Source organism: Coptis chinensis, chromosome 7 (assembly GCF_015680905.1).
Source record: "Coptis chinensis isolate HL-2020 chromosome 7, ASM1568090v1, whole genome shotgun sequence".
NCBI classification, from domain to species: domain Eukaryota; kingdom Viridiplantae; phylum Streptophyta; class Magnoliopsida; order Ranunculales; family Ranunculaceae; genus Coptis; species Coptis chinensis.
In genome coordinates, this window is record NC_141462.1 from 74,759,300 (window position 1) to 74,781,660 (window position 22,361).

A 22,361-nucleotide genomic window follows, 5' to 3' on the forward strand; every position below is an offset into this window, starting at 1 on the left:
TCTAGTCCAAAACTGATACAACTAGTGTCACTTTTGACAAGCATTGTGGCACTCTTTCTTAAAAGTGACACAAGAGGCTATTCTTAAGTGTCACTTTTATTAACAAAAAGTGACACATTTAGTCAGGCTTTTGTGTCACTTTTGGTAGAACTTTATGTGTCGGGGGCTTATAGGTCACTTCAAAATTAGTTTCAAAAGTGATACAAATGACTTTTTGTGTCACTTAAAAAGTGACACAAAAAGCCCTTCTTTTAGTAGTGTAGAAAGTTCATGCACAACTTCTTTATATAAAACTGCATACCCTATATATAGAAATGATGCCAATGGTTAAATCCAAATCACATACTTATATTAAAAGTTTAAAGCGCAAGCAGCTGTTAAAGATAATGTGAAAATAGTTTACAAGTAAGAAAAGCTTTAAGAATCAATCAACTACTAAAATTAATAATACTAGAGTAAAACCGGAGCAAAAGACTTTAGATGATTAGGCATGAACCACTTAACGATTATACAAATTAAATAAAGCACTAATCTCATGCGTAATATGGCCTTAAAACTGGTAAAAACAAAAACGGTTAAAAAAAGGAACACCCAGTCACCCACACTTACACAAAAATTAGAATGACTAGTTGAAACTCGGAAGCAGTGGCACCAAGGACAATCATAGGTTCAGTTGTCACTTTGGCATTCACCGGTGTCCCTAACCTCTCGTTCACGAGTAGACTAAATTGGTGTGGAAGATGTGATACCTTCATTCCAGGCATTTGGACCCAGTTGACTGCAGTTCGAGTGGCCTTAGCCAGAAACTCTGTCAAGGTCTTCTCAGCTAATGCGAGGAGACTAAATATATGCAAAAGAGCAAGATATATGCTTAGATAGAAATATAACCAAAAGCAATTTTTCAAAAATAATTTTTCCCAAAAACAAATAAGAAATTGAAAAATAAAAGAACGAAAAACCAAAACGACTCACCCAGCTGGCCTGTTAACATCTGTATGTGGATGTTGTGGTGTAGGTTGTTGTTGTTGATGCAGAGAAGTTTGAACCACAGATTCACATCTCAAGTCTGTGGTCATTGCAGATGGCTGTAAAGAATCAGTTTGGTCAGTAAAACTTACATATGGGATGGACACCATCTGTAGAGTAGCCAACTTTTGGTAGTCAAACTCGTCGATTGTTTTGTATTTTGCTTAATACCTAGAATACCCTTACACGTGAGTCTCACACTTTGATTAATTTTAGGACCAAAGCCTAATATCGCTATAAATAGAACCAAAGCCTAAATATCCCTAATTTCAGACAGACAAATGGGATTAATTTTTATTCTTCCTTTGGATTGCCATTTTCTTGCATGAGAATTTATCTGTAGCGATATTAGGCTCTCAAGTGTAATATTTGTTGGAGCTCGTTTGGAGCAAGAGTTTGGGTTATGTGAGTTGCTTATCATTTTCCGAAACAAAGTAATACTTAGCCAGATTGAGATGTATTCGCCCGAGTTTTCTGCTGCTTGTACTGTTGGTGGGATTCTTAGCTGTGGTCTTACTCATATGGCTATCACTCCTCTAGATCTCGTCAAGTGTAATATGCAGGTATACATAAAAATTTATGTAAAAGCCAGATCTAAGATACTTTAATACAATTTGATTTATGGGTTATTATTTGGTGCTGATTTACACATGTAAATATCATTTGGCTATTATATAAAAAAATTGTTGTTCTCGTTTTGTTGTTGTACCTATTTAGAATACCGGTGAAATGTTTACATTTGGTATGTTTCTAAATTGCTTTTACCTTTCCCTTTATAACTTTTACCTAACAAATCAGAGAGAAAAACACTTCATAATTACAGAAATGTCAAGCGGGAATATGGACTTAATATTCTTCGGAGTTTTATTTTACATGGAGTTTTGTTGTGCAGATTGATCCAGCTAAGTAGAAGAGCATCTCGTCGGGTTTTGGAGTTTTGCTTAAAGAACAAGGGCCTAAAGGTTTCTTCTGGGGCTGGGTTCATACCTTGCTTGGTTACAGTGCACAGGGTGCTTGCAAGTTTGGGTTCTATGAGTTCTTCAAGAAGTATGACTCAGACTTAGTTGGGCCAGAAAATGCAGCCAAATACAAAACCTTGATTTATCTTGCTGGTCCTGCATCTGCTGAAGTGATTGCTGATGTTGCTCTTTGTCCCATGGAGGCTGTAAAGGTTCGGGTCCAAACTCAGCCTGGATTTGCTAAAGGATTGTCTGATGGGCTCCCCAAGTTTGTTAAAGCTGAAGGCGCTCTTGGGTGTGTTTTTCGTTTTGCTATTTGCTTTAGATGATCTATATTTCTTTGAGAAGCTTTATGTTGTAATGTAAAATGCTCATTCCAAACTTGTCCAACTTTACAGGTTGTACAAGGGTATTGTTCCTCTTTGGGGACGACGGATTCCATGTAAGCGACCATTTTTCCATGTAGTTTATTTGGTTTTTAATAGTTTTAATGCCGGACGATTGACAGTGGCTTGCAAATATCGTATGTATCCATACGCTGATATCTCAAAAGCAAGGATTGGAGACTTGTTCAGTCAAATTTGTTCATAGTTGATTGGGTAGCTTCAGGGGAATAATAACAGAAAATTCTCATGCAAGAAAAGGGCAATACAAAGGGAAGAATCATAATTAATCCCTTTTGTCTGTCTGAAATTAGGGGTATTTAGACTTTGGTCCTATTTATAGTAGCTATATTAGGCTTTGGTCCTAAAATTAATCAAAGTGTGAGACGCACGTGTAAGGGTATTCTAGGTATTATGCAAAATACAAGACAATCAACGAGTTTGACTACCAAAAGTTGGACTAAAGTCTAATTTCCAACTATAAATGTATCAAAGCCTAATATCACTACTATAAATAGGACCAAAACCTAAATACCCCTAAAAAATTCGAGTTTGGCAAATAAAAAATTCGTTTTTTAATTAAAGGATCAAACTTCTTTTGTTTTCGTTAATGTAAAGATCAAACTCTCACATTTAAAGAGATGGAAGAAAGAGAGAGGGTGTAAGCTTAATTCGTGTAGCAGATCGAAAACGACCTTGGCGGCTAGGTCTACAAAGCTCCTCGTTTGTTTCTATTTCTACTAGAGATTTTTTTTTTTTTTTTTTTTTTTTTTTTGAGTTATTATTATATATACCTTCGTTGGTTGTGTCATACGTGCATGTTCTAACTTAACGTCCGGTCTTCCCACATGTAAAAAAAGGATTGTGTTTGTAAGATTTATTGACATCGCCGACGAAAGAAACACAATTGAGCTGGGAACCATTCAATAAAAATGATAACGAAACACTTACAAACGCAATCATATATTTTTTTAGCGCTTTTTTACATATGCTATTAAACAAAATTTCATATGTTTGTCCGTATAGATAGTCTATGTTTTATCATTAGTTTGTTGTTTTAATTTTCTTTATTATGACGTTAATATAATATTATGTTATATATGCTTATGTTATTTGTTTTCTTGTGGAATTTGGTATATGAGTAGAAGGTAAGACGGATACATCATGCCAAAATTTTCCATTTTTTCTTTCATACATTTCATATGTTTTCAAACAAAAAAAAAATCTTAGTAGAATAATTATCCTTAGTACAATAAACCATGTATTTCTTATTCTATATCAAACAACCCATGCCCCAAATTTATTTGGGGGTGGCGTATTTTCATCATGAAGAACATAATATAAGTGTATAGCTGTTTTTGCTAATGTTTTTATGGTAATCTGTTTCTTTATCTCTTTATACTTTGAGGACAAAGCATATTTTTATTTGGAGGTGGTATAGTAACATTTTGAAAAACTAGGCATTTCTTATAGTAGTATATTTCTTTCCTATTAGTATATTTCTTCCTTTCTAAAAAAAAATCGAAAAAAGACCAAAAATATTTTTCTGTTTAGTATTAAAAAGTCTTGTTTCAGTTTAGAAGTCTATATAGTAATAAAGTAAGGATTCGTTCTTCGAACTTAGACTAATATACGTATAATAGTTTCTGCATCTTTTCATAAATGGCATGCATCAATATTTGATCGTATATAGTACTGAGTTTCCGAGACCAAGGTTAGAACAATTAAGTTCCATATCCTATGAGAATCTAGTCAAAAGCCTCATCTGAATGATTATTGAGTGATGACATAAAGAATGTCCGGATAGAAAGACCTCACTTCCACTCTTTTGAAAACCACCACCAATACTAAAACTTCACTCTTCGATGACTCCAAGCATGAGCGTCATCGTCGCCGTCCTCATGATGGTTCTCGACTGTCTACTTCTTAGGGATAGATTTCTTCTTGTTTTGTTGTAATGCATTTGATTTTGATTTATTTTGTTTTGTAATAACTAGTTAATTTTCTTACTTGTTTTAATTTCAGTAACATAGTTAAATTTTTGTTCATTGCATGTTGTAGTTAAGTAGTTAATATTTGTTTATATGATTATTCATCTATGCACGTATCGTTAAATTTAATGCATACTTAATCACATATTTTAATTCCTTACCATATAGTTTCTTTTGCATATCAGCATGCATGTTTAGGTATTTTACTAAACTATTTTATGAACCCTCCTCTCAAATTGTTTGGGGATGGCATATTTAAATTTAGCACAATGTATGTGCACGTATGAAATTGCATGCCTTAATAACATTTTTAGAAGTCTTGGGCCAAAATATAAGACTCATTGGGCCTTGATTTATACACATGGGATCCATAATGTAATTAGGTACCTGAAATTTCATGGAATTCCAATATTTAGCGAATTTCATAAGCTAATCTTATATAGAAATCCCACAATATATCACCCATGGGCCTTGTTTGATTCAATTGGGATCCATAATGTAATTAGGAACATTATATTTCCTAAAATATCAATATTTCGCAGAATTTCAGAAGCTAATCATATATAGAAATTCCAAATCAAAAATAGAATTCATGTGTAGGAAACTATTCCTAAAAATATGTTTTTGCACATCTTTGTATTTAGCAACCATCCGCCTTAGACTTAGCAACCAAACACTATAAATACAATGTCTCTAAATAGAGCACGACCCGCCCTTATATAATTAATATCAGTTTTTACTTAAGCGCAACCCGCGCCCTTAAGAGGCATATTACGAGGCCTTCACTGTAAGCTTTCAGGCTCCGATTTCCAGGTTCTTCTTCTATCACTTCCAGTAGTTCTTTTCTATACTTGGTTACTATGACTACTCCAAAAATTATACTTGAACAATCCTTTCATGAATTGCTCGAGAGTGACACTTATGGTTTCTTCTTCCGAGACATGATTATGCAGTTAGGATGGGACCCTCTATTGGTATATGTTGACGAATTTTATTCACCTAAACTTACTGGTTATTTCTATGATAACTGTAAATTTTTCTATCGACCAGATGGGGAACAAGTGTTCTCTGTTACAACAAACAATAAAACAGTAGACTTAAGCAAATATCTGTTAGGATATGCGCTAGGACTTTCCATGCCTGCTGCCCATGACACATGGGGATATATGTCTGATAATGCCTGCTTTTGCAATTATGAATATTTCCATGAGACTTATGGGGCGGGAAGTTTTCGTTTAGAGGACCAAGGGCAATATAACGTAGCCCTAGGCAGCCTGTCCTTTAATATTGGAACTACTATGTTTTTGGGGTTTATTGACTTAACCCCCCAAAGATAGACCACCCTTTTGAGATAACACCCCATTTTGGAAATCATTACTGATTGCCCCCCATTTCAGAGTTAATTTTCCATATTGACAATTTTGCCCTTATGTCAAATTTGTAAAAACCCCCCATTTTTAACATACGTTTTTGAAAAATTCAAAAATTCAAAAAATAAATAAATAAAAATCTGAAAACTCAAAAAATCCAAAAAAATGAAAAAAATAACAAAAACTCAAAAACAAATTAAAATTTTCCAAAAATTGAAAAAAAAAAAATTTTCCAAAAAATTCAAAAAAAATCGAAAAATTCAAAAAACATCTGCAAAAAATAAAAATAACATCGAAAAAATGCATAAAAATTTGAAAAAATAATAAAACAACTCAAAAAAATAGGAAAGCAAATGAATTTTATTATTTTTTTCAAAAAATTTGAGTTGTTTTATGATTTTTCAAATTTTTATTCATTTTTTCAATTTTATTTTAAATTTTTTCGAATTTTTTCCCGATTTGTTTTTTCAATATTTAGAAAATTTTGTTTTTTTTTTTTATTTTCCTTTTATCGAATATTTTTTAATTTGTTTTCAAGTTTGTGTTACTTTTTTTCTTTTTTTTTTTTTTTATTTTTGAATTTTCAAATTTTTCAAAGATGTATGTTAAAAATGGGGGTTTTTACAAATTTGACATAAGGGCAAAATTGTCAATATGGAAAATTAACTCTGAAATGGGGGGCAATCAGTAATGATTTCCAAAATGACGGGTTATCTCAAAAGGAGGGTATACTTTTGGGGTGTAAGTCAAAACCCTATGTTTTTTATAGTGCTTAATATTTTAGGAGAATGGCATTTTTCTTCTGTGAATAACGCCACTTGTAACGTCTTCTTTGCTTTAGCTTAGGGATGTATGTTTTTTTTATCTTCCCCAGACCATAGTTTCTAGTTTAGCACGAGCTCATACCTTGAGGCATAAGTTCCTTCTTATGCCTGTGATGGTTTGCTGCATAATTCTATTTTAATTCCCTGACTTCTGTACACGTTTCACTGATTGGGTTAAGGTTGACACTATGTGCACGACCAATGCCATAGTCCGTTCTCTACATGATATGGTTTGGCCTGGCATGCGCATTCAACCTCACCTAGTAGCCCTATATACCCCTTCCGACCAAGTAGCATTAAATAGGTTAGCAAGGGTAGATGACAATAAAAGGAAGGCAAGATAAATAGTCATAGATAGTCAAGACTTGAAGGAGCCTCATTTCACAAGTGAGGAACAAAGGGAGGCGAACGCTTGGTTAGCGAAACTATATATGGTAAAAACTTTAATTTCTTGTTAGAGTCTGCTTATGTCAAGCGATTTTTAATTCCTGTTATCTCCATAATGGATGGAACTCATATAAGAGTTGCGTTTGCATTTTATTTCTTTATATTTGTATCGTTTAACTTTCTTTTACAGGTGCTCCCATTTACAAGCACGTTTCTATAGTACTCTCTATCTTTTCTTTTCATTCCATACTTTGGAGACAAAGCATGATTCTGTTTGGGGGTGGTATAGAAATACGTTGTAAATGTTTAAGCACATATTAGGTTGTATATTATGTGTTATTTATCGTATAAAAAGTATAAAAGTATAAAAAACATAAATATAGTTTATACTATGCACTTAGGATAATTGTATTATTTCCTTTTCTATGATGATATTAGTCTAGAAATCTCAAGTAGCAATAGAATTAGGTGTAGTTCTTAGAAATTTAGGTTAATATGTAGGTAATAGTCATTACACATTTTCATTAACATCTTGCATGATCATGTATGAGCGTACTTGGAAGTACTTTTCTAAGACCTAGGTTAGATTGCTTAATTCTACACATCCTGTGAGAATCTAGCCTAAAAGCCTCATATGAGTGAATATCTGAGTAATGACACAAAAGATAAGTAAAATCTTAGTAGAGAAATCACACATCCACTTGCTTGATCACCATACCATATCCTAAAAGAGAATTAAGACTCTCTTTGGATCGATATAGCTAAAAATTCGTACATATAAGTAATTATCCGCTAGTCACCCAACTGAGCCTTTCATTAGCCTTTCCATAACCACAAATCCTTTACCCATCTTTAAAACCAATCAAAATAAAAATAAGTCTACCCATCTGATCAGCTCCCAAATGTGTGTTTTATTACCCGTATATTGCTACATTACAGTCCCTCTTACGCTTAACGAAAAGACAACTCATAGCTTTTACTTACCTTTTTCAGGTTAAGGAGTATTTCAGACCACTTATCATAAAAGCTGCGTCTTAGCACCAAAAGGAGCCTTAATCACGCTTATTATGAAGACCAGTAGCTACTATGGAAAAGTGTTGAAAAAGTCAAAGTCAACCGGTCAAAGTCAAAAATCAAGACCCTCAAATCAGAAGACCAAAGATGGAAGCCTTTATCTCAAAATATAATGACTTTCTCCCTAAACCTACCTTGGTCAAGAAGAAACCAAAAAGCAAAAGTAAAAGTGAAATATGAGGTGTCTAGTTGTAATGGAGAAGGGCAAATCTATAAAAGGCAAAAGTAAGGATATATAAGCTAAAACAAGGCAGAGAGAAACCAACCATTGTCTTAGGATCAAAACCATTTGGTTTGTTTAATTTCTTATCTTGTTTTTCAATTCATTTTTTTTTACTTTATTATTGTTTTATTTCCTTTCAATCAATCTTATTTACTTGTTTTTATTTCCTTTCAATCAATCTTATTTACTTGTTTTACTTCCTTTCAATCTTTAATCTTATTTACTTGTTGTTGTTTCAAGTTTTAATCAATCTTCCTTCCATGTTTTTAAGTCATTTCAATACAAACAATCACAGTTTTCAAGTTTTCATTAGCTTATAACCATTCTAATCCATACAAGAGTCTACCTTTCTTCTTTACATATCCCTCACTCAAACTATAAACAATTTAGGATGAACCTCACTTCAAAAAACAAACTCTTTTGAAGTTACTACCACTATCCAAAACTTTAAATGGAGCCACATCTGATACTAATATTCTTCCCACCAGTCCATAACCCAACCAACAAGATGAACAAGGTGTTACTATAACAAAGCCCATTGCTAAAGCCCATCCTGATATTAATGACCAATTAAAATCCGATCACCATCCACCTAACTATCATGAGAATTCCATATCTGATGACGATGACTATATGCCGGAAGTTACAGTTTCTCTCACATGCCTTAATGCAACATCACCCATAAATGGGAAAACTCTGGCAGAAAAAACTCAAGAGCATGTATTGGACTCGACACATTTAGAAAATGGCATCAAGAAAATTTATAAAGATCTAGGCAGAGAGGACAAAGAAAATGAAGTGCTTAGAAAATAGGGAGTAAAATATATGGTGGAAAGTGGATTTCAATTTAGTTTGGCCGTTAAAGACTTATCGATGGAACAAATTTGTGATCCTTACTATTGCAGACATGAACCACAATCTTGTGGAAACGCCAAAACTAGATGAAGAATTCTCTGAGTCCTCAAGATCATGTGAAGAACCACTACCCAACCATCACCATCCCAATTTAACACCTCTTGAAATCCAACCTCCATTCATAAAAAAATCCACCAATTTCTGAGGACGACACCGCTAAACCATTTCAAAGAAACCTCAAATTTGCACTTAAACCAATTGCCTTTGAGATCATTCATAATTTTCTAAACCCTCCCAGTAAAGAGGCTTTGCCCAATATACAAACACAGGAGTCCATCATTTCAATAGTTGAGAATCCTAGTTTGTCCTATTCCCCATCATCTGAGCCTTATGAAGGACAACTACTACCTACCTCTCACTCTTCTGGACAAGTCAACTATGACGAGTTATTGTATAAGCTCCATGATGGGTTACACAAACATTCTCTTATCATTCTGCATCCTACCATCCTGCATCTTAAACTCCAAATACATCATTTCATTCTGTTTGGGGGTGTATGCTTTCATATATTTTTCTATAAAGATCCCCAACTGTGTAGGATAAGGTTTAGGATAATACCAACCTTTTCCCTAACGTGAAAAGTCATTTGTCTTTTTGTTGAAGTTTAATAACTTACCAAGTGTTAGAAGTTTGATCTACTTGGACCATTTGGGTGCGTGAGGCGAGTAGTGCAACAATACGCTCACGCATCTCAAATCAACTTGAAGATTAAATATCTAATCATTGGCATTGTTCTTTTCATTAATCTAGATAAGTAGATATATAGTTTAAGTAGTTATATAGTTAAGTAGTTAGTATTTTATTTTACATTGTGCAAGCTAAGCCCACAAAGGCAAAATTGTGAATTATTGGTTGTGCCACATTTTCAACCAGACTTATGGATTTAAATTGTCAAAATTTGTAACCGAACAAAATGCTCAAATGGTTGGGCTTAATTCTCAAATCACGTGCCAACCAATGTCGACTACACCTCAAGCAGTGTGTAAGCATGGCTTGATAGGTAAAACTTTCAACCTCCTCGCAACTCCAAGTCAAAGGATACTTGGTGTTTACAAAAGCATGTTTGTGTGACTCCGTGTTTAACTTCCACATTGTATTTACTTTAAAGTGCATAAGGTTAAACTCGAGCCAAATAACAACCATTGGGAGGTCATTACCCAATGTAGATAAATCGGACGATGTTTGTTAGTTGAGGCCCAACCAAACAAAAAAATTAAAATCAATCAACTAAAGCCCAAAGTAGTCACGCTCCTCCAGAAAAGGACAAAAATATAGTCATGAGGATTTAGAGTAATTAATTACCATATTCCGGTGGACCAACTACCTTCCTCACTCCCCTCCCCCAGATTCACCGTAAGTGAGTTTCTTGGTAGCACACCACTTGGTAAAGTGATTACTTATTCTTCTGAGCCGTGTAGTAAATCCAACCTAATTTCATGCCCAACTATTCATTTGAACAGGGCATAGTAATCTATAGACCAAGCAAACATTTTCAAAAATCTATAAAAATGAATTTTTGTTGTTTGTGCATCATCCTTGTTTAAGCATTCATGGCTTATCAATATGCATCACAACCGTCATGAAATTACAACGCAAACCCATAACCTTGTTCCTTTTGCGGTAGTCCTTATCACTAGTTATCTCATGGCTTGTTGTTTGAGCATTCATGGCTTACAATGCAAACCAAGAACCTTGTTGCTTGAGCATTCATGGCTTATCAATATGCATCGCAACCGTCATGAAATTACAATGCAAACTAATAAACGTAAAAACTATACATTACTCCTACTTAACTAATTAAACTTAAACAAAAATAAAACATAGTAGTTTACACTAGACTATCAAAGTTCTACTCTCGTTAATCATGAAATATATGGAGTAGAGAATTCGTTCCTTTAAACGTAAGTTTCCGCTAGTTTAATCGATACTAACAAAACAATTGAGAGTAATGAATTGAATTATACTAATATGGAAATTGAACTTAAATAAGATGTATTAACTTATGCTATGATAATTGAATATTGAAATGTGAATATGGAGAAGGGATTAGGGGAATTTGAATCCACTTGATGTATTCATAATATGCTAATTATGATTATTGCAGTCCTAATCAAATTAGATTAATTGTTAATCCCTAATTACTCATGGCAATCTCTGCCAACTAATAATTAGCATGTGAGGAAGTCTAACCCATTCTCATGGCGAATCAACTATCCTTCTCAATTAAACTCTTAACAAGCAATAATTCTAACTAACATATCAAGTCTTCATCAAGCTTCATCAAACCCCTATAATGGAGGTTTAGCTAGAGGTCATTAGACTATCATAAACATATAAATAAGAAGAAAACATGATGAAGAACAATACTTTCTTTTATTAATCTAATGAATACTGAAAAACAATAAATAACTTAACTAATAACTAAGTCTAAATTCTAACTATCTATCTCTAATTAATTATCTCTATCTAAGTCTAAGTATATTTTATTATATGCCTTAGTCTTCTTTATATAAGAGAGGCTAGGTCTACATTTTCGTGCATGGGGTTTGGAGCCATGTTTTGGGCCTTTAAATCAAGCCCAAACCTAATTACATAAGTCCAAAAAGGGTTTTTCTACTAGACATTACTACAACAGCCTTTTCTTCTACTTTTTCTTCTCTGATTGGATTAAGGCCTAGACCATTAGAAAGCTCTTTCTGAGATGGTCGTTTTGACATATAATAAGCCTAATTCTGAGGTCTGAGTCCAAAGATACGGCCTGCGAAAGTTCTGTTGACTTTTCTACTCTATTTCTGCCCGTGTTGACTTTGACTTTTCAGCTTTGACCGGGATTTAAAAAGGCTTTTTCTCCTTGAATCTTGGCCTTTAATCATAGAACTTCTTAGCAACCAACCTTTGCGCCTTTATCTTGCAAAAGTGACATGTTTCTTCATATATTTGACTCTAATGCCTGAAATACATAAACGTACGTAAACAATACTAATTCATATTTATTATACACATAATTAGTCTAAATGTAATAATATTAAGGGTTTAAAACTACAGTTTTTTGCTCTTATCAAACCACCCCCAAACAGCATTTTACTTGTCCTCAAGCAAATATGAGAAATTAATATAAGTGACCAAAAATGGAGTTCTAACTTATCTCTTTTCACCGAGTACGATTGCATTGACCATTTGCAACAAGGCCTTAAACCACTAGGAATTCCCTAGTGGGCGAGTTATAGCCTCGTGAGAGTTTTCCAGAGAAGGTACTCACAAACTTCATCTATACTACAACGACTAAGAAATAAAATTATTGTTTCCTACTTTATTCTCAGATATCTATACATTTCACTAGCCATGAATACAGAATAATCAAGTTGAAATCTAAGCTAATACGTGTATAATAATCAATCATCTACGAATAAACATATATACAATGAACTATGCTATGAAATGTAATAATATGTCCGTTTCTGAAACTTAGGAATAACGTCTTAATTAGGTCCTCACATATATGTCAAGACAAAAACCACTCTGATTTTTCCACTCAAGTTTTGCTCACTCCAGTGCGCAGTGGGCACACTTTACCTTACAATCTCAAAGGCACACAAGGAAGCCGAAGTCGATCAAACACATCTGCCACTTACTATCACACTAACCTATTCCTAATTGAGTTAGAGGTCTTTATTAGGTGTTGCGGGGATTAGGTGATGGTTTAAGAATGAAGAAAATGGATATTCAAAAATGACAAGTCTGAGATAATAGAGTCTTCATATTATGTAACTAGAGAAAACCATGTTCTTACATTGCTTCTACACTTCGTTTCCATCCTTAGCCATTTTTTTCTTTTTCTTTTTGGCTTTTGACTCCCTTTGATTTTGTTCTTGGAGTTCTAACTTTTTATTTTTCTTTTCTTTTCTTTGGATGGAAACTTTCTTTTCTTATTTGAAGCAACTAACAAATTGGTTTCAAAGGTTTTTCTCTTTATTCTTCATTTCATCTCTATTCTCAGACTCATTAAAAAATGGGTAGGCTAATTTTTATTTTTATTTTGTTTTGTAAAAGGGTAAAGGATTTACAATTTATGAAAGGCTAAAGAAAGGCTCAGAGGGGCAACTAGCGGAAATAATTTCATATAGGTTTGAATTTCTGGCTATATCGATCCAAAGAAGGCCTAAATTCTCGCTCAGGATATGGTATAGTGATCAAGCAAGTGGACGTGTGATTTCTCTATTCGGAATTTACTTCTCCCTTGTGTCATTTCTCAAATATTTCACTCATATAATGTTTTAGGCTATATTCTCACAGGATTTGTAGAATAAGTACTCTAGCCTAGATTTCAGAAACTTACTGCCAAACAATCATAGATACTCATGCAATATATTTATAAAAAGATGCAATAATTATTACCTACATATTAACTTAAATTTCTAAAAATTATTCTAATATAAGAGCTAATGTGAAATATCTAGACTAATATCATAATGGAGAAAGAAACAATACCAATATTCCTAAATGTATAGCATAAACTTTTATTTATACTTTTGATTTTTTGATTTTTTTTTTACTATAAAACAAGTGCATATTATACATGTATTATCCTAATAGGTGCCTTAATTTACGCGTGTTTCTATAATTGGGTGACTGTGAGTATTGGCTGTTTTATCAATGGGGACCAAAATAGGGGTGATTGTGAGTGAGATAACGTAACCTATCTCAGTGATCCAGTGCTCCTCTTTGTTTGCCGCCTTTAGCAAATTTTAGTTGGTAAGCTAAACTTATCCTTTCAACATCGTGTTTCCCTTCCTTTTCTAGCAAATACTCCATTACCAACAGAGTTGAGCTCGTAAAGGAAATCAAGCTTTTCTCCTTTTAGTTTAAGTCTCTTGGTCTTTCCTGGTGAAATCCTACACTCTGTAGAGTGTGAGTTCGGGAAAGGCAAATCTTGGTGTATCTGCCTGTTGTGGTAAAATCCTCCATCGAAGTTACGGTCTGGCGAAGTTAAACTTAGGGCAACCAACATTCTTGGATTCCTTCAATGGTAAAATCCTCCACTACTAGAAAGTGTGAGTTCGTCTGGAAGAAATCGACATGGATCTATCAGAATTTGAACGGCCAATGACCAGGAACAAGGAGGCCCCATCTAAAGGGAACCCTCCCGAGAGCTCATTCTTTATTACAACCCCATCGAGTTGCTACAATCGAGCTCAAATGTTGACGCAACAATCCAACAAGTCCAACTTCCAATGGAATCTCCTCAAAGGAACATGGCCTCTTTCGCGGATAAGGTTAGAGGAGCACAACCTCAACACCTGAACGTTGAGGATCTTCCTGTTCCAGAAATAAAAGGTAACATGCCCTCAATCAAACTACCTAAGAAAGCGGTTGAAAGGGGTAGACTTTATTGCGATCTTTGCTTGGTGGGTAGGTTGGATACGTAAAAATCGGGATGGATGAGATCAGTCCATAGCAAAGCAGCTAAATGGAGCCCAAAGGTGACCGGAAAATTATCCCACTAGGAAAAGGATTCTTCATCATTCGACTTACCACCGAAGTCGATTGGAGGAATATATGGGGAGGGGGCCCATGGAGGTTTGGTGAGCAAACTCTTCGACTCTCGAATGGACACCGGACTTCGACAATCGAAGTCCACACCGTAACAAATGCTCTCATCTGGATTAAGTTTCCGAAGTTGGGTCAGCAATACTGGGATTATGAGATCCTAATGGCTATGGGTAAAACGGTCGGCTACCCTATAGGAGTGGACAAACACACTCTTGAAAGAGACTTTGGCTACTATGCTAGCGTGCTGGTCGATGTGGATATTTCCAAACCTATCCCGAATCAGATTTGGGTGGAAGAGGAGGAAGGCATTTCCTTTGTGCAGGACATTGAAGTAGTGAAAATGCCTAAGTTTTGTGGGCATTGCAAGTCAATGGGCCATTTGGTTGCTGAATGCAAAGTACTTCAGAGGTCTACCAGTAGGGATGCAGCCGCAAAGGAAGCGCCAGAGCCTGCTCTTAATTCCAGGAAACAAAAAAAGAAAAATAGAAGTAAAGGAAAAAACAAGCAGCATGATGGTACAAGCAGTACTAAAGACTCAAATGGCGAATTCATAAATCCAGCGGCAGCTTAGCCCAGAGATGAAAATTTTATTGAGGTAGAGAAGGAAGATTTGCAAAGTAACAGAGCAGATACAGAAGATACATATGGTGGGGTTCACACCTCCAAAAATACACAAGCATCTCACCTTGGTAATGGGAATGCAACTGACAAGGAGCAATCGGGACTTTCTTTGAAGAGTCGGGACCATTATTAGGCAACTGATGTTGTCCCCCTTTTAGCTCTGGATGGGTCCCAAGGAGCCATCAAGGTATTTTCTGGGACAACAGAAGGGTCAGGACGTGTACAAGCTGAGTCTCAGGCTCATGGTTTGGGCAATAATTTCATTAGGGCCCCCTGCCCCCCCGGCTTTGGTAGTTTTCCAAGCTGCAAGAGAAAATGATTTTTCCGTCTATGCTTCCTCCGATAGCATGAACCTGGACATAGTTGAGGCAGACCTAGCTTCTAGTCTACCCATCACACCAAATCGGTTTCGGGCTCTTGAGGAAGCAGACACTTTGTTGCAAGGAAATTGGGCGGACCAGGTTGATAAGTGGCAGATCAACTCAAGAAAGGGATACAAGCCTCAGTGGCAGGTTCAGGAACTAACTGCACCGAATACTAGGGCTAAGATCAACACAGCCAAACAGAAATGAATACAATATACTGGAATGTGCGGGGAGTTAGACGACAAGAACCTTGGTTTCATATTGAGGAGCTGATGTCAACTCATAACCCGAATGTTATTTGTATAGCAGAACCACTTATTAAGCCGCCTACATTGCTACCTCCAGTGATTTGTAGACATGGCTTTTCAACAAACTTCTTGCATAATGATATCCCTCACGGGGTAGGTAACATATATGGTGTTTTGGAGGGAAGGGTTGGCCGTCCTCTTTAGTCGATCTTTCCCATCAACGATCACGATTAATTGTAAATAGTTTCCTTATGTCCTTTGTTCACGCTAGCAGCTCTATGGTCTCCGCAGAGAACTATGGCAAGATCTTTCCCGATTCTTGGATGAATAATGAGGCATGGGCAGTTATAGGAGATTTCAATATAGTCAATCTTTGTGGTAGAAACGAAAAGGGGCTGCCGACCTTGTCTTTACGGCTATGAATGAGTTCAACTCTTTCATCCACTCTAATGCACTTATAGACTCAACCACTTTGGGCTATAAATTCTCATGGTGCAATAAAAGATGGGGAAGTAGGAGAATGCTCCAGAAGCTTGATAGAATGTTGGTAAATCAAGAATGGCAGCAGGGGAATGTGGGATGGCGGAGCAAAATTCTCACACGAAAGCTTTCTAATCACAGCCCTATTGTGGGCTGGAACTCTTGCATCCCAAAACCCCACAACATCCCTTTTCGGTTTAGAAAGGCTTGGACTCACCATGAGTCACTAAAGGCAGTGGTAGAAGCCAGCTGGAACGAACCTCTCTATGATGTGCCCATCAGGAAAGTGGTCAAAAAATTAAAAAGACTCAAGCAAAAGTTGAAAATCTGGAGTTCTGAAATTTTTGGAAGTCAAGCTCAGCACATCAAAGTCCTTGAAGATGAACTAGAGCAAATTATCAAAGCTCAGGAGAGTGATCCTTTGGACCCCACTTTGCACCGAGGAATTTGACAAGGCCTCGGAAATTGAGGAAGCCATCAAGATGTCCACAATCTCGCCAAAGAGAAATCCAGTATCGGATGCATTAGGGGAACGAATTCAGCCTACTTTCATGCCATTATTAAAATGAGACTTGCGAGATCTCAAATTACAGAAATTAAGAACCGGGAAGGTACTATTCTTAAACGGCAAGACCTCATCAAAGAATACATAGTGGAAGCCTACCAAGAAAAGTACAAGCACCAAACAAGAGAGATGGATGAGGGCCTCATGAATCGATTCCTAAGCCGGGTAATGAGGGATGACAATGCCTCACTCTCAGCCATTCCTTCTTGTGAAGAGGTCAGAGCCGCGGTCTTCTCTATGGATCCAAATAGTGCCCCGGGGCCAGATGGATTCCAAGGCATATTTTACCAGTCTTTCTGGAGCATCATTGGACGAGATGTTAGCTACGATGTTATCTCCTTCTTTAGAGACAATGTTCTCCCAAAAGGCATGAATTCTAGTTTTCTTGTTTTAATGCCTAAAGTTACAAATGCTATTGATGTAAATCATTTTCGGCCTATATGTTTAAGTAATTTCCTGTTTAAGATCATTACTAAGATTTTATCCTTGAGAATTAAATTCATTGTAGGCAAGATCATTAGCGGGGAACAACTAGCTTTTATTCAAGGCAGAATAGGCACAGTGGGAATTGCTCTGGCCTCGGAGATGATCAACGAATTGGATAAGAAGACCAGAGGAGGAAATGTGGGCATAAAGCTAGACATAACTCAAGCTTTTGACTCTCTCAGCTGGGAGTTTTTGTTGGAGGTCCTCAGAAGACTTGGATTCTGTGACCAATGGTGCTCTTGGATCTCAACTCTCCTCAGAAGTGCCAACATCTCCGTTATGATAAACGGTGGACCTTGTGGATTTTTTGAAGCAGGAAGAGGGCTACGTCAGGGGACCCTTTATCTCCCATTCTTTTTGACATAGCGGAGGATGTGCTAAGTAGAGAAATAAACATGCTTTTCCTCTACGGCAAGATCAAGCACATGACGGTAGCTGGAACTTGCCCTAGCCCCACACACATACTGTTTGCGGATGATATGTTCCTATTCGCAAATGGCGGCATACGGGGACTTCGACACCTTAAGAGACTACTCACTGCCTATGAGAAATCAACAGGGCAGTATTTCAACAGATCCAAAAGCAAGCTTTTCCTAGGAGCTATGAGTAGAGAAAAGAAAGAAAGAGTAGCAGAGTTGCTTGAGTACACTGAAGGAACACTTCCAGAAAGGTACTTGGGGGCCCCGATCTTCAAAGGGAGGGTCACTAGAGCATGCATACAGACTCTGGTTGACAAAGTCAAAAGACGAGCGAGCGGCTGGGCTGAAAAGATGCTCTCCTTTCAAGGAAGGGTGGTCATTGCCCAATCCATCCTCAGTAGCTTGCCAGTGTATAACATGTCGGTGTACAAGTGGCCTTCAAAGTGTATCAAAGAATGTGAAGCAGCTATAAGAAACTTTGTGTGGTCGGGAACCCCACGGGAGAAAAAGGTACCACCCTTAAATGGGAAAAGGTGTGCAAGCCCCTAGAGGAAGGGGGTCTCGGCTTAAGGAAATTCAAGGAGTTGAACTTAGCACTTCTCATGAAGCTTGCTTGGGTTTTCATTTCGGGAACCACGAGTGGAGCTTGTTTATGCGTGCAAGTTCACCATGGCATCGGGAAAGCTGCTTACCTACTTCAAAAAGTCAACTATTTGGCGGGCATAAGATGGGCACTTGAGGAGCCGTCACCTAACTTGGGATGGATAGTAGGCCAAGGAAAGGACATTAGGTCGTGGCAAGACGATCGGGCGGTGGGTGCTCTAGCGATAAAAGTCCGAGGGGTCAACCGGAAAGGCCTCAAAGCGAAAGTATCGGACATCATTACTAAGGGAGAATGGAACATTCCAGCCCCAGTGCAACAAGTGTTTGGTCGAGCGGGCATAGACCTTCTCTCCTTGCCACCACCTTCTGGAGATGAAGAGGATGTTAGAGTCTGGAAAATTGCGACAAATGGTAAATTCTGATAAAAAAGCTACTTTCGAATCAATCGGAAGTAAAGGACAAGTGGTGGCTTGGCACAAATGGGTATGGAATAAAATTGTGCATCATAGAACTGCTAGTACCGTCTAGAAGCTCATTCACGAAAGCGATCTTGATCGATGACGATAATAAGAAAGCAAGGCGTCCACATGGTCTCTAGATGCAGACTCTGTAAAAAATAGGAGGAATCGGTAGCCCATATTCTTTGGGAATGTGAAGTTACTAAAGAGCTTTGGTCATGGTTGTTTGAAGCTCACAAGTTGCGTCCAGTTCTTAGTTTGGAATGTGTCCTAGCTGCTCCCAAGTTGCTTAGCTCTATCAGAAAAGAGCTTTGGAACGTTACTGCGGCACATCTCATGTCCCAGATTTGGAAGACGAGGAATAGAATTTTTTTTGAGGACAAGAGCTTGAACAGAGACTACATCAAAAACGAAGTAACCAAAGGTGCTCAAGCCTCGGGCAGAATAGCTTCTGGGTATATGTTTAACTCTGCAGAAGACTTGGAAGTGCTTCACTCTTTTAACATCAAGGGCAGAGCACATGATAGATGTATACAAGAAGTCAGGTGGAACTCACCTGAAGCTGGTGAAGTCAAAGCAAATACAGATGGTTCTTCGGATGGAAATCCTGGTAATGGTGGAGCAGGGGTCATCTACAGAGACCACTCGGCCCAGGTTATCAAAGCCAAGGCCTATGGGCTTGGGATTACCACCAACTTTGTAGCAGAGTGCTATGCCATTGTTATGGCAGCGGAACTAGCAGTGGTAAAAGGTTGGAATCATTTATGGATAGAAAGTGATTCACTAGCTGCTATCATAGCTCTTAGTAGGGACAAACGCCCTGGGTGCTCAAAGCAAGATGGCTTCGAGCAACCCATAAACTCTCTAGCTGGAAACTGTCCCACACCTACCGCGAAGCAAATTTTGGCGCTGATGCTATTGCCAAGATGGGAGCAACTCTAAACCAAGGTGAGGGGTGGTGGAGCTCCGGCAGACCCAACTTTGTCTCTAGCCTAGAAAGTCCCTACAGGACTTACTACCGGTTTAACTAAACTAGGAAGAATTTTTTTCCTTTTGCTACCTTTGGATGTAAGCTGTCTACTCTCGATGTAACATTCTTTATTAGATAAATAAAATATCCCTACTTGCGTGCAAAAAAATTACGCGTGTTTCTATGCCACACCCAAACAAGAACATGCTTTGTCCTCAAAGTATTAAAATAAGAAGAGGTTAGAAATACCATAGAAACGCGTGAAAATTGAAGAACACCTGCAAAACAACTTTAAAACATACTAATATAGATAAATAAAAATAGACGCAACTTTATATGAGTTCCACCCGTTATGGGGATAACAAGAAGTAAATTGCTTGGGACATAAGCAGACACGAACAAAAATAAAATGTACCTCATATCCTGCATTTATTCGTCGTCCTCCTCCTTAATAAAGAATTGAGGTTCCTTGGCATCCTGCCACGCCATGATAATTTGTCAGGCCTCACGCCATTTATCATCTACAATTGCTAACCGGTCAAGCGCCACTTGGTCGGATGGGGTGTAAGGGGCAACCCAATTAGGTTGTAGCCTCCACCCTGGCTAAGTTATTGCACGGAATGAGCATATAATGCAGTTGGTGGGTCACACAGTGTCAACCCAACCCAATCCGTGAAACGGGCACAAAAATCCGGAAAGAAACATAACATTATTCGACAAACTAAAACAGGAATAAGAAGATACTTATGCCTCATACTGGGCTTGAGCTAAACTAGAAACTAAGGTATGGGGAAGGTCATAGAGCATACTCCCCGTGGCTAAAGCAAGGAAGACGTTGCAAGTGGCGTCATTCACAGAAGAAAAATGGCATTCCCCTAATATGTTTAGCATGATAAAAAAACATCGTCGTGTCCAAGTTAAGGGACAAGCTACCAAGGGCTACATTATATTGCCCTTGGTCCTCGATACGGAAAATTCCTACCACATAAGCCTCATGCAAAAACTCATAGGTCTGACATACATATTATCTACCCAATAGCCCCATGGGTCTTGAATTTCAGTAGGCATAGACAGTCCAAGGGCAAACGCCAATAAGAACTTGGTTATATCCATTGTCTCATCCTCAATGGTGACGGAGAACACATGCTCTCCATCCGGTCTTTCAAAGAATGTACAATGCTTATAAAAATAAGTTGTAAGTGCAGGAGAATATAGTTCATCAGGGCTTACCATTAGAGGCTGCCATCCTGCCTGTATGATCACGTTTGGAACCAAGATCCATACATATCACTTATGAACAAATCTTCGAATGACATCTCCGGTATGATCTAAGGAGACTTCATATCGCACAACACACTCTAAAAGTGTTGGAAACAACCTCGGAAGAACCTACAAAAAATCAGAACTGAAAGTGGTTGTGGAGGTGAAGGGCACGGGCGCGCTCAACTTTGTCTCTGGAAGGGCGTGGGCGTGCTCTTGCCTTGCTCGATGTCCAGTGATTTGAGGGCGCGCGCTCTGAGTGTAGGCAAAACAGAGGGCGTGCGCGCTCTGAGTATGATGAGTGCTATGAAGTGAAAATTCAAAGGCAAAGTGAGAGATGCAAAGTGAGAGGTGTGATGTGAAGTTGATAGTGCACCAAGGATTTATAGATGACTAGTTTCTAAGTTCCACAAGCTTCCCAACTAGTTAAGGCAACGTGATGGAAAAAGATATTTCTAAAACCAAAATAGAACTAGACAAGAGGCATGCTCCAAAACCAAACCAATAGCTTTTTGGCTGGAATGAAAAATAGCAATCTTCTAGTTATGACTCCATAAGGTTGCACCAAACAACACTTTCTAATTCTAGCGACACCAAAATAGCAACATTCTCACATAATTCAATCATTATCAAGCAGATGATAATAATTTAACAAAAAATACGTGGATATGATTATAGGCATATCTAAAGAAATAATTCCACCCCCAAACAAGTTGAAAGAGTGGGATTCACGATACAGCACATAGTATATGCCGGAACTAAAATAGCTTCAATTAGATTAAAATAAAATAACAATTACAGAATCCAAATATTAACTACTTAACTAACAATTCGGAAACAAAATCTACGAAAAACAAGAAAACAAGTCTTAACACAACAAAAATACAAACAAAAACTAGCCACGCGACGATGATGGGTCAGAGTCATCCGTCCTGTGCCGACGATGGTCATGCCTCACAGAGGTATCCGAAAAAGAACCCCCATCAGGTGGCAAGCGTCGTAGAACTTCTACTCGGAATCGGTGTTGTTGGTCCATAAATGCATTCATGGTTCCCTAACGCTCAACCTCACGCTGGACTAGGGTTTCCATGTTAGCCTGGAGCTCCCGGTTACTAGCACTGAGCTCCTCAAAATTCTGATGGATGTTAACCTGCCTAGTCCGCAGATCCTCACAAATGGTATTA

At 37.4% G+C, this 22,361-nt stretch overlaps 1 long non-coding RNA gene and 1 pseudogene across 15 annotated transcripts in view; one reads left to right on the plus strand and one right to left on the minus strand.

The window, feature by feature from the left end:
• LOC147488854 (uncharacterized) overlaps positions 1-1,115 on the minus strand; it is a 36,535-nt gene extending 35,420 nt beyond the window's left edge. For 13 of the 14 annotated variants that reach the window (XR_015202321.1, XR_015202317.1, XR_015202320.1 and 10 more), the window contains exon 1: positions 750-966. This is a non-coding gene — a long non-coding RNA (uncharacterized LOC147488854). The other variant, XR_015202310.1, reaches the window with a different exon arrangement.
• A 195-nt stretch (positions 1,116-1,310) lies between these two features.
• LOC147488856 (mitochondrial phosphate carrier protein 3, mitochondrial pseudogene) lies at positions 1,311-2,576 on the plus strand (annotated as a pseudogene). Its single transcript, XR_015202840.1, has 3 exons — positions 1,311-1,589; positions 1,919-2,280; positions 2,384-2,576. The product of XR_015202840.1 is annotated as a mitochondrial phosphate carrier protein 3, mitochondrial pseudogene (transcript).
• Positions 2,577-22,361: the final 19,785 nt, after the last annotated feature.